The sequence below is a fragment of the Oncorhynchus gorbuscha genome, unplaced genomic scaffold (genome assembly GCF_021184085.1).
Source record: "Oncorhynchus gorbuscha isolate QuinsamMale2020 ecotype Even-year unplaced genomic scaffold, OgorEven_v1.0 Un_scaffold_50:::fragment_2:::debris, whole genome shotgun sequence".
Taxonomy (NCBI): Eukaryota; Metazoa; Chordata; class Actinopteri; order Salmoniformes; family Salmonidae; genus Oncorhynchus; species Oncorhynchus gorbuscha.
Window position 1 is genome coordinate 62,797 of NW_025745331.1, and position 9,659 is coordinate 72,455.

Here is a 9,659-nt window from a genome sequence, read left to right on the forward strand (position 1 = left end):
CATCGTGCACCAGTGACTCCTGTGGCAGGCTGGGCGCAGTGCGCGCTAACCAAGGTTGCCAGGTGCACGGTGTTTCCTCCAACACATTGGTGCGGCTGGCTTCCGGGTTGGATGCGCGCTGTGTAAGCAGTGCGGCTTGGTTGGGTTGTGTATCGGAGGACACATGACTTTCAACCTTTGTCTCTCCCGAGCCCGTACGGGAGTTGTAGTGACAAGACAAGATAGTAGCTACTAAAACAATTGGATACCATGAAAAAGGGGTAAAATTCCCCTCAAAAAACCAACAAAAAAATGAAATAAAATTAATAAATAATCAAAATTAAGAATACTATGACATATTTTATCTTCAGTATAATACAGGAAAGCTCAATTTATAGTCCTATTACTATAAATTGAGGAAAGCTCAATTTATAGTCATTTACATTTTACATTTAAGTCATTTAGCAGACGCTCTTATCCAGAGCGACTTACAAATTGTGTCCAAACATGTGTTTGGGGGAAAGGGGGGCAAGTGTTTAACGGGAACAACCATTTTATTTATTTATTACATATGTTCACTGTGATGTAATAGAGCGGTCTTCCGTCATTCTCAGAACCTTATTTGCTACAACAACAACAAAAATGCAGCCTTTGATTGATATCTGGAGATATATTTGTCAGATAGCTGCCATCTAGCCAGATCCAAAGACCTCAAATGGTTTAAATAGTCAGTGTGGCACTGGGTATCTGATTCTGAAACCCACCCGACCCCCCCTCTTTTAGGGGGATTGCGCTTTTTGCCACCGGTATATTCTTCTTAATCTGTTTGCGTCTGTTGGCTTGCAAAGCCCCAATAAAAGACCAGACCATTCTGATAAGGTTACTGAGTTAATTAATGGCCACTGATATAATTAAAATAGAGTATTTAATCTGACCATGATTGTTGAGGGGTAAGACCACTTTAAAAACAAGTGTAGCCTTCACATATCATGCAAGGCTGGCCATCCTTCCCAACACGTACTTCCATCCACGTTAAACAGATTTGCTCAAGGGCAATTCCACAATAAAGGAATTACACCGAGACTCCATTTTTCTCACTTTAAAATGTATGCCAAATAGCCATTGATTTCAAAGTTTAACAAAGCATACGACAACTACTTTGAACAATTTATAAAGTTACATTTACTGGAAAAACTGCAGATACAAATTTACAGAATTACGGTAATATCTCCCTCAGTTGTATTATGTTATCCAAACTTTGGTTCTGCACAGTTATTCCCGTAAATGTGTTTTTGTAAAATGTTCAGTGAAAATGGTCGAAGGTCGTCCTTGTGCATAGAGTTATTTTGTTTGTTAAACTGGTATACATTTTAAATGTTAAAATCAGAGTCTCGGCGTAATGCCGTTACCTTGGAATTGCCCTCCAGTCTTGGATGGATAAGGGGCTTTACCATATCTAAGAGGGGAAACACACCAGAGCAATTATCCTCCAAAACCAGTCAGTAGGCGACCATCCTGCCAGCTCGTTGCAAGTGGTGGCCGTCTTTCCCTCATTGCAGGGTTAGGGTTATCAACATGGGCCTATTCTGGTAGCCCAAAGCCGTTCTAACTCTTCAGGGCTGCGAGTGTGCGCCGATGTATCATGACAGGATATGGCACTTCGTGGTGACACCTCTGGCCTGACTGAGTGTGCTGCTGCAAGACCATAATTTAATCAACACCACCACTGATGATCTACAGCCATCGCCACCCAGTCACAGTTTATCAAATCTCCCCGTCCTTGACATCTCCCCACCTGTTAATCACCAGGCTGGCAGGATAAATGTCACGATGAAAGCTAAACAAGACCAATCACGAAAGTGTCTAGCCGCTCAGACAGCATCCGCCCGCCTACTTGCCTTTGCTGGGGACGACTTGACAAAAGGACGGACAGACTGACTGAAGGACTGAGGCTCACTAGTTTGATTGGGCTACTGGGTGGTGTATCACAATCCCATAGGGCGGTGGACAATTGGCCCAGCGTCGTTAGGGTTGGCCGTCATTGTAAATAAGAATTTGTTCTTAAATTGACTTGCCTAGTTAAATAAAATAGATAAAAAGTTTGAGGGAGTAGGACTGATGAAAGGTGATGACACGACATGTCCATGCTAGCCCGTACAGCTGCCAGCCACAGAGAACAAGAATGGCCAACACCCATCCCCCTTCAGACTTTGACACTAACATTTACAGGGTGTCTGAGGTGACACAAGCACCATTTACTGGCAGAGAGGTGAGGAGTGCTCTGCCCAATTGGGTCATTATCACTAGAGCCCTCTCTTTCACTAACTTTCTGTTAAGTATGGATTCCCTTTTAACTCAACTCGAGGCAATTAGTGTAGTCAGTCATGCATATTATACCACTGTGGTTTAATCTCAAATTAATCCAGCTTCAGTAGCCTATACATCACCACCCATATTGAATCTATTCAGAATATGGGAGTGGGGTTATGGAGATAGCAGTTGTAAGGGCATTAACGTACAATTTCGTTGAGTAGCAAGCCAAACTGGCGAGGGACTAAATTGCAATGGAATAATATGGACATAATCAACAGTCATGGAATTTATATTGTAATTTCAACTACAATTCCCAGTGAATCTAGGGAATAAGGTTAAAATGCGAGAAAATCCTATTCCTCAGCCCTCGTCTGTAGTGCCGGGACGTTACCAGTATTGCGATACATATCGTGGGAAGGAAACAAAACACAAGGCGGATTTCACTTCTTTAGGAAAACAGACCTAATGTTGGAAACAATCATCATGTTGTCATCCAGTCACATTGATTTCTTTTCAAAGCTACAGCACACAATATTTGACATTCAGCAGGTTTTTAAAATGACCAATATTGCTATACTGGTAACGTCACTGCCCAACTCATCTAGCAAGCTTCCAAAATTGCATTTCTGGCTCAGGTAATGACAGATCTCAAAAAGGTCACACAGTGAACACAATGGTACCATTTATACATGGAGTCAAGGGTCATTTTACAAGTCAAGACAGATCTGTCTTGTCCAACTCTGTCTAGGTAGAAGTGCAAAATTGTGCCTGCCGGCTACCACGTCTGAAAACTTGCCACATATTTGAGCCTTGGTAACTGCTTTCTTTGTGACTGTTACACACTCGGTAAAAATCTGTCCCAATTAGTCACAATCGAGAACAGCAGTGCTGTTCAGCAACCCCCTACAACAGTGGCCAGCTTGAACCATGTTTATTTGAGCTTCCACAGCCAAGGGACATAATTGGCAGCTTTCTCTCCTCTGTTTAAAAAGGTAACTTCCTATTTATTTATTTATTTATGACTGCAGACAAATGTAGCCGTCCATAAGACAATGCTCTGTTAGTCTTCTGATCTCCATGCTGCCGAAATACAGCCATAAACATCTCAAAACCTTTTAATCATCTACCCAAAACAAAAGAAGTGGTGCTTTATAGAGAAACTGATTGTGCCAAATACTTATCTAGTCTTTGTAGCCTATCAAGGGAGTTTAGGCCTTACCGTTAGTAACCAAAAATGACAGCTGTGTATGCCGTGCAGCCTAAGACAAAAAAAACACACACAAAAATGACAATCTGCGGATGAGTGTAAAGAAAAAAAACAAGTGAATGCGGTTCCGGATTTTCTGGAAACCCGATATGCCATGGCTAAAGGATTTTGGGGGGGGGCAGCCACTGCCAAAAACTATTCAGGAAAAGTTCCATAACTAAAATATCGAGGAATGACCCAGTTATTAGATGCCAGGTCTGACAAACTACGAAGCAAATCAAATGGGCAATCAGCATCAGGATGGGATATTCCATGTGGTTTCTGCGATTATGATGTTGCGATAACTTAATCTGTCACTTTAATTATAAGGGCGGCTATGAGCTTAAAAAGAAGAGCAGTTGGCTATCATTCGAGGAATGGTACAACTCAGAGGCAGTCTGTGGCCACCGAGGCAGTCACTCTCACTGAAGGCTCTTCTGTCCGCCATGGATGACACTGTTGGATAGCTGAATATCAATACACACAGACACATTTAGAAATAAAAATGAAGTGGTAGAAAATCGTTTGTCAGGTTGCGTTTGTCACAAAGCATGATGTGCTAGCCCGTTAACATTTATTCTGAAATAACTTCATGTCGGAGTTAATCAAATATTAGTTTACACTTGAAATTGGCATGGGAGCTAACTAGCCAGCAAGCTATCAGCTAGTTAGCTGCTCATCAAAAAAGGTAGATAACTGGTTAAATTTGCCAACAAAATAAAATCAACCAAACTTTCTCAAAATTACTGTAGTTGGCCAATTAATTTGATCATGCTTTGTGATACACCCAGTTGTATGCCGTTTTAGTCCACACAACATGTCGCCCTGTCATCTACAGTAGAACCTGGTGAACAACATGGCGGGAAACAATTGGCCATGATTTTTTTTTATCCTACCAGATCCGCGATGAGAAGGTTCTAGCTAGTGTATCCCTCTGTCCTGAACGCACATTTGAGCGCCCCAGGATGGTCCATTTACTTTGTGCTATTATAATTTATGCTACGAAATCCTGCAACTTCATTGGGGTATTTCCCCCTCATAGCAAATAGCCTGCAAAGCAATCGAAGCAATGTTCGCATTGGTAGATGCGACCCACGGAGGCGGAGCTGTCTGACCGTCACTGAGGAGCAGAGTAGTAAATAACTGAACAGCTTGCTTTGAACAATATTTTTTTTGAAACAGGATAATGTACACATTTACCTAACTTTTAGAAGCATTTTAAACATAATCCATGAATTATCAACAACATAAAATGTATTTAAAAAAATGTATAACGCTATAAATGGGTGGGCCGCTGCTATTGAGTGGATTGTGTGTGTGTGTGGAGAGAAGGGGTGGTGTATGACCGTAGCTCAGCTTGTGACAGCTTCCACAGAACTGCATCAGTCAAGACACGAACTGGGGCGCAAACAGTGGAACAGATCAAACATGTGAATTTGGGGTCCTTCTGTAGCTCAGTTGGTAGAGCATGGCGCTTGTAATGCCAGGGTAGTGGGTTCGATCCCCGGGACCACCCATACGTAGAATGTATGCACACATGACTGTAAGTCGCTTTGGATAAAAGTGTCTGCTAAATGGCATATATTATTATATATTATAATTTGTTAGGGATCAATTCGTCAAAGAACTGAAGAGGCATGTAGTCTATTCTTGCGATCGCTGGAAAGAGGATTTCTTAATGTGCATCTTCAACATAGAACATAGAAACCAGGTATTGATATTAAAGTATTTGCAATACACAAAATACCACTGGAAAAGTAATGTAAAGAATGCAACGTAAAGCAACGACGCCTGCCGGAGAGAGACAAAACGGCCTGTAAAAACAGGGCCTCCCGAGTGGTGCATTGGTCTAAGGCACTGCATCGCAATGCCAGCTGTGCCACTAGAAATCCTGGTTCGAGTCCTGGTTCTGCTGCAACCGGCTGTCGACCGGGAGACCCATGGGGCGGCGCAAAATTGTCTCAGCGTCATCCGGGTTAGGGGAGGGTTTGGCAGGCCGGGATGCCCTTTCCCCATCGCCCTATAGTGACTCCTGCGGCGGGCCAGGCACATGCATGCCGACACGGTCGCCGGTGTTTCCTCCGACACATTGGTGCGGCTGGCTTCCGGGATAAGTGGGGATTGTGTCAAGAAGCAGTGAGGCTTGGCTGGGTTGTGTTTCAGAGGACGTATGGCTCTTGACCTTCGCCTCTCCCGAGTCCATATGCGAGTTGCAGCGATGGGACAAGACTGTAACTACCAATTGGATACCATGGAATTTTAAAAATAAATCAAATGGGTTTTAAAAACAGAACAAGCAGATCCACCACCTGCTGTGGTTCAATGAACTACTGCTAAACAGCAGTGACGTTGGAAAAAAACCTTCCATTTACTATACTACTGCATCTCCAAAAATGTGCTAACCAGCAGCAAAATGTGTCGAGTTGCAATAAATTCACTTAAACAGTCGACTTTGGGCATGAAAAACGGTTTAACTCCTCTTTCTCAATTTTTAAACAGAAATTTGCTGTGCTTTTGATGGTTCATCAATGTGTCATTAATGCTGCTGACGTAGCTAGTTCGTTAAGCTAAACATAACTCCTCCAGGATGTGTTGAAGTCATTTCACAGGATTTGTTTTGGGTGGAAGCTGTAGAGATCGGTAACAAATGTCACTTCTTTAGCCAAATATCTTATTAATAATTTTAAAAATGTAATCATTCAATTACCTGGTATGATGTTGCATTAATCAGTTATACAGTTTAAAATGCATTTTTGCCCAGGGTCGAACTTTAATGTAATTGTCCAATGTTTCCAAATTTCTATGAAATATGACCCATTATTACTTACAACAGGAGTGAAATCGTTTTCCTTCCCAAAGAAATAGTGATTAAGTATGCTAAAAAGCTACTTCTCTGTGTTGGAATAGCGTGAGCGTTCCCCAACAACAGACTGGTGTGGGCATATACCGGTCACATTAATAAGAGTACACTGCTGATTGGCCAGCTCCTCCTCCTTAGGAGGATGACATCAACCCCTGTGAGAAAATCACAAGCATTTCTTTTTAAAGTTCTGTTTGAGATGCAAGTTTTAGATGTGGTTTTTGAAGTGGTTTTTTTCCCCCTCCAAAGTATGCTTTGGCCACAAATATAAGTATAGAATGAGTCCAAATTATTTGGGTATGAGTTAACAGAATATTAACTTTTAAAAGTGAGATTTTCACTGGACAGTTACTTTAAAACATGTTCTCTCAGCTTAATGGCAAAATGTGAAGAGTGGCAGGAAATTAGCTTTAAACGGAAATGTTCTCATCCTCATAGCAAAATGTGAAGAATAGCATGAGATGAGCTATAAAAACATTTTTCTCTTTGCCCCATGACAAAGTGTAGCATTGCAGGTAATTAGTTTTAAAACTACAACATTTTCTCTGAGATTCATGAATAAATGTGTAGAATAGCATTATAAAACTGCACATTGGTCACCCTGCCCCATGGCAAAATGTGGTGAAATGCAGGAAGTTATCAGTTTTCCTTTATTCGTAAAAATGTTATCCCAATAAAATTCTACTTATCCTTCCACTGTTTCCAAATTACCCCTCAAAAGAGAAGCATAATAAGTTGTCGAACTGTGCAAAGTTGCAGGAAATAGATTTTTAAATGTCCCCAAAAAACCTCAATGGAAGGACCCCAGGACAACCAGTCTGTGTTAGTCCTCATCATTATCTACATCGCAATTTATCCCTTGCACAGACTCCCGATGTGGTTTTGGAAAGCCAAACTACAGTGTGGTCAAGTTTTTATCACCCCAGATAGCCTAATCAAAATACATGGGTGGGTAATAGTGATAGTTGCCTCCGTAGTACATCAGTTAATTTACACATTCAAAACTAGGACTCATTTTACATGGCAAAACTGGATTCCATACAGAAACTATTGGTATCGGCTTCCAACGTTAAGATAGAAGTACCCCACTATTCGTACGACCAACTATTTTCACATTGCGAAAACCCTTGAAATGTATATATTTTTAAAACGTTTGAGTGCAATGATTACTGTTAATTTCTAAATGTTTTTTTGGTTGATGTTAAATGTGTTTATTCTAACTTTTGCTGGTTTATTTCACTTGTTTTGACAATGTGAACATATTTCTCGTGCCAATAAAACACGTTTTAATTCAATAATAATATTGGCCACAATCAGCAAACAACTTGCACTAGACTCCGCGTATTTAGGGGATAACCCCATTTTGCAGGAACTATTGACGACATTTCTGAGAAACATGGTTTTGCAAGCATCAAAAGTAGGTTTTCGCAGTAACAGTAAGCTTCGACCACCTTCACTCACCTTCAATTCTTATAAATCAGGTTTAATTCCACGACCCGCCGTTTCGTTCTGGATACAAGGAAAGTGAGTTCAGTACCGTCGGCTGGCCGAATTGGGGGGCAAGTTTATCCAATTTGTCAGCAACTTGTGCTTTTAAATCCAGGCAAATCACAACGGTTCCCAGGGGTCAGGAGAACCCAAATTCCATTTTCGTTCAAACTTGCGTTTGATTAGTATTAGGTTTCTGCTGGTTTAAGGTTGTTTCACGAGATCAAACAATCTTTAGCTTTAGTAAAGTCTGCAATGTTCCATGTACATTTCCCGGTTTAAAAGCAACTCGTGCGCGCTCTTATTGTTATTGCTTTTTTCTCATATTGCACTGTGCGCTTTCTACGATTACCACATGTCGGCCTGCCCGGCGAGAATGGATAGATTACCTCACGACAGCCCTAGATAAACCAGCCCCCGATATGCGTAATGTTTTAAAGGGGCTTGGTTACATCGACTGCTGAAATGCCCTGGTGACTGGCGGACCCCTCCTGGCCAACCAACTTCGTTCTCTTAACGGGGCAGTCTGCAATTCAACAACAACACAAACGATACCCCGCCACTGTTTAGTAAACAGCTCAGGGATGGAGCTGGAGAAACGTAACCGCTCTCAAATTACTTGACAGAGCTACAGTATGGATGCAAGGACTGACCATCCAACAGATCAACATTGGCATTTCACCATGATTTGAGGCTATACAGTGTTTGTTTACCATTAGCCTACATTGTTTACAAAAGCTTATATTTGTGGGTCTGATGTGATGGGGTAGGACATTTGAACGAAGCCCATCAGGCATTTTTAAGTTATTCTTCAAGAATCAATGGGTATGTACAATTCATGTTTAGTGCAAAAATGTAATTGTAGTATCAGCAGATTGCCCCTTTAAAGGGGCAAGAGATTAGCGCTGATTCAGATCCGCTTTAGCCTCATCCACATAGCAGTTGTTTTTGCAGGAACCCACTAAGGTGTTTCAGATGCAGTGTTTATGGTCATGTTGCAAAACCTGGTCTCAGAGCATTTCATATTATTCTGTACTTAAATCCGAGCTACTCCATTTGCCATGATATGTATGGTATGCATTAATTTGTGACTGTTACGAATTTGCAAAATATACAGTATGTTAGGAATTTGTAAAAGGCACGATATGCTCCAAATTTACAAACGTATGATATGTGACAAATTCCAATTTGTTGTGGCTAATGTTAGCTAACTGGCTAACTTTAGCTACGCTAGGGGTTAGGGTTAAAGGGTTAACTGACTTGCCTAGTTAAATAAAGGTACATAAAATAATATATAATAAATATGCCCACTCAACCACCATCCTTTTGTTTTTGCCTTAAGTAACCTGTGTTATGTAACCATACCAAATGTAACATATCATACTCATTTCAATATCCCGGATTTACATATCCTACATTATGTCTAGTCAATAAGACCAGGCTTTGTTGCAGCGGAGCTGTGAGAAGTATGCAGGAGGGCATGGGACAAAGGAATGTGTAGTATTGGTGGGAAAAAAATGTGTGAATTGTGGGGGTGCCCATGTTGCTGGGAAATAGAAGTGTCTGTGCGAGAGAGACAGGTTGAGGTTGCCAGGGTCAGCGTAGAACAGAGGTAGGGGGACCACATGTCCCAGCTTGTGCGGGACAGTCCTGCATTTTGTCCGTTTGTCCCACGTCCCGCAACCAAACAATCATGTCCTACATTTTATCAACAAATTCAAACACCACTATTTTTTAAATATGTTTTATATACATGTCCCGTATTTCATTCAA

General features: G+C 41.3%; 1 long non-coding RNA gene across 1 annotated transcript in view; it reads right to left on the reverse strand.

Moving 5' to 3' along the window:
- The window catches only part of LOC124018401, a 51,446-nt gene extending 43,125 nt beyond the window's left edge, over positions 1-8,321 (reverse strand). Inside the window, exon 1 of the long non-coding RNA XR_006835616.1 lies at positions 7,860-8,321. This is a non-coding gene — a long non-coding RNA (uncharacterized LOC124018401). The remainder of the gene's footprint in view (positions 1-7,859) is intronic.
- Positions 8,322-9,659: the final 1,338 nt, after the last annotated feature.